Source organism: Schistocerca piceifrons, chromosome 5, assembly GCF_021461385.2.
Source record: "Schistocerca piceifrons isolate TAMUIC-IGC-003096 chromosome 5, iqSchPice1.1, whole genome shotgun sequence".
Classification (NCBI taxonomy): domain Eukaryota; kingdom Metazoa; phylum Arthropoda; class Insecta; order Orthoptera; family Acrididae; genus Schistocerca; species Schistocerca piceifrons.
Genome location: NC_060142.1, coordinates 650,074,436 through 650,078,257, shown reverse-complemented (window position 1 = coordinate 650,078,257; position 3,822 = coordinate 650,074,436). Strand labels below are relative to the sequence as shown.

The window sequence follows — 3,822 nt, the reverse complement described above, 5'->3', positions numbered from 1 at the left end:
TCCCACAGAAAAGATCATTCCATGAGTTGTCAAATTTTGTCCTACCCTCACAGAGATAACAGGCTTAACTATGTCGATGATAGTGGGATGTAATGCAGAAACAGGTAAACTAAACACAGGACTCTTCTCCCTTTCAAATTTCTCTTTGTCCCACCTCTCTGCATCTTCTCTTTTCCTTCTTTCCATCCTCACCTACTTCCTCACTTCTTCAAATCTCCTCCACAAATCCTTCTCATATTGCAGAGAACTGTGAAAAGCTATTTCCTTCACCCTAACCCGAAGTGTCTTTAGTCTCTTAGACAATGTTACAGTGTCCACTTATATTTTATAACTTACCATTGTCTGCTCATGTTGTATCTACTTTGTCTGCTACAATGTTCAACACCTCTGCTGTAGCCCCCTGTGGTTCTGAAAAACTCACTCCCTGTGGCACTTACCATGAGATGATTACCCTTTACCAGTTGTACAAAAAACAAATGGTGCAGATAATTATACATGCTACTATCCCAACACTTCTTACAACTTCAAATGCTTACCTTCTGAGCCACATTTCTTGCTCAACACCATTGCCCCTTCCAATACACATGCCTCACAATTCTCAGATTTGGGCATCATGAAAATTCTTTTCACTAAACACAACAAAACAGCAAAACAAAGTCAAATCATGAAAATAATACTTTATCTCTGCACTATCATAATAACTATTATTGTATCCTAACTCTGGTGGAGAGCGGTCAAAAAAACAGGCAGTTCCTGTAGTCAGTGATTGGAGTTCGTGAAGTAAAGGGTAGCTGAAAGTGAAGTCCAGACAGTAGTGAAAGTCACCAAATCATGCACAAACAGTCTGGGGAAGCAACTTGGATAAAAAAAAATGTGAATACAGGCAAGGTCAATCACTCTAATATCAATGGTGTGTATCAAATGCTTCAGAAAATAGTTAGAAAATAGTTAGAATTGCCATCAGACAATTCAGACACTTCCACATCACTGGACAGACCCATGTGACATCTGCAGGATCAAGCTACAGCCATGGTATGAAGCCAGGGTATCTCTGACCTTCCCCCATATAGTTACTTGGTATGGCAGGGGTGTCTGAATCACTATAGGATACTAAACAGAGCTTTTTTTTTTTTAGTCATACATAATATGACTAAAAAAAAACTCCTCCCGAATAGGCCATGAAGGCCCAACAGTACCGACTGGCTGCTGTGTCATCCTCAGCCTACAGGCATCACTGGATGCGGATATGGAGGGGCATGTGGTCAGCACACCGCTCTCCCGGCTGTATGTCAGTTTCTGAGACCAGAGCCGCTACTTCTCAACCAAGCCAACAGCACTCGGCAGACCGCATGGTCACCCATCCAAGTGCTACCCAGCCCGACAGCGCTTAACTTCGGTGATCTGATGGGAACCGGAGTTACAGCTGCGGCATGGCCGTTGGCCTTTTATGTATGACACTTTCAATATTTTGCCTTTGATTCATTCCTCAACATATTGTAGAAGTTTTTACATGATTGTGAAACACTGCTGTGCAAATTGTGTGATGCACATGCTTTGAATTTTACCATAAATGTTTGAGTTACATCTTATTGGCATTCCCAGAATTTTAACTCTTAAGGCAGTTCACAACCTACCTTGAAATAACAGGAAAATTTTCATCTAAAATGTTGGGAGAATATATGACAATGGCTCAGATACATGCCTGAAAACAAACGGAACATTCTATTTACTGTAAGAGCAGCAAAAATCACATTGCATAAAAATTTACTTACTTACAGCCCATAACTAATTGTACGGCAGTGTAATCTAAAACAATAATGCAAATTCCTGAAGGGAACAATATGAAAAATCCTACATATTTCATGGTGCTCTAGCATAGAAGGTTCAGTTGACAGAACACAGTTGTTGAGGTGGCCCATTTCATTTCTGCTTTTCTCTTTTGGTTTACACTTTCTTTTTAAATTCTATGTTACTGAAAAATTATGAATATCTATTTTTCAAATTTTTTGAGTAATTTTATTTTCTAATTTTTTTCTAGTTTTGCATATATTATATTCTATGACTTCATTTCTCTGAAATGACATTACAAATGAATGCCTTATAGAATTCAGTCTTCATGCACAATGCATTCAAGCTTTGTGTGTCTTCTCTTCAAACTTGTTCTTATTATTCTTACAATACATTATTCCTGCAAGTAATAAACTATTCCAAATTATTTTTCCTTGTTGCAGTCAACATTTAATTTACCTGCAAATTAATGAAAGTATAACACATTTCTTTGTAATGGCTCTCTTGAAATACTGCAAGTTGATGATTAGTTGCATATTTTCTCAACAAACTCTTATTGTACTCCCACTTGTTTAAAAGTTAGCCTTGTCAAGTTGCACAGCTCCTTGCAACCCCAAAATACTTAATTTCTGTATATTCTTTATCACTGTGAAATATTCATGAGTATTTAGATGGTGTATCTTTACTATCTAAGGGCACCTCATAGAACATTTCCTCAGTCTCCAGGTATGCTATGGTAGTTGCTATTCCTAAATTTGATTAGGAGCTTCACAATCCAAAGTACTTCCCATCAATATGATCAGTAGGTCATCTGTATGTGGTCAATGGAAGAATTCTCCGTAAATGTCTTTCATCTTTCATAATTCCACTTTTAACCCAAGTTTAGGTAATAAATATATTACTTGTGATGAGTTGTGTGAAGGACTAATTTTTATTTTCCAGTTCATATTAATTGTGACTGTAAAGTTATGTTACTTGTATATTATACTGCGTAAGATACATGCGGCAATGACAGAGTCATCTACCAATGAGAACATGGACTAGAGATGTTGGATATCAATGCCAAGCTGGTCACTAAATTTGAAGACTATTATTATCATAACTAAAGCAAAGAATCAAACTACTACACCACTGACAGTTTTATGGTCTATGTAAATTTTTTGGAGAGTTAAGCCAGAGGCAGCACATCAAACAGTATGATGAATAATAATCTGGACTTTTATGTTAATATGCAATAAGGTACGAGAAGGAGCATGCTTTGATTCTCAGATGTTGATGTGAGTATTTGAGTATAATTTGCAAAATAACATGTAAATTAACAGCAAATGTTTAATGCAGGTTAGAAAGCAACACCTGAAAAGGAACAAGGTAGGTGAAAAAGAGGCAGAACTGTACAGGAATCTTCATGATTTATTTTGAGTAGGAAGTGTAGGTTGGAAATGTGGGCTTATCAGGTTTCTCATTTGACTCACCATCAAGTCATTCAGTGTACAAATTTTACTAAAAAAAAAGGAAACAGTGGTCCAGTATCTGATGTTCAATTTTTGTACATGGAAAAATAAGTTAGTTCTTATCACAGTCCAGTTTTAATGTAGAAATATTTCTGCAAAGTGGCAAAGATTAAAATGATAAAAAGGTCTAGCAACATCATTCAATAAGCTTAGATACAAAAGGGAAGTTTTAAAATGCAAATCAAAAAGTTCCCATGTGTTTTCATTGACAATACAAATATTCCTATTCATGCAATTGGTTAAGCTGTGATATCTCTGAAGAGAAGATAATGCTGTAGCAGCTAGCCACACATCGCCTGTTGTCCCTTCACACTGTCTTGTTTGTTAAGGCCACTCATTATATATCACTTATTATAAAGCAGTTTTTGCTATGAAGTTACCTTATTCTTATTCACTCGTCTGCTGCTGAGGCTGCAGTTGTTGTCTGGATCTGTCGTCTGCATGGGTGCTACAAGCTGGGTTCCAAATGAAGCAGTTTAATAAAAATTAAGTTGGTTGATTGACCATTTTTAAATATTTTATT

At 36.6% G+C, this 3,822-nt stretch overlaps 1 pseudogene; it reads right to left on the bottom strand.

Moving 5' to 3' along the window:
- Positions 1–1,325: 1,325 nt before the first annotated feature.
- On the bottom strand, positions 1,326–1,442 carry LOC124799380 (annotated as a pseudogene).
- Between the last annotated feature and the right edge of the window lie 2,380 nt (positions 1,443–3,822).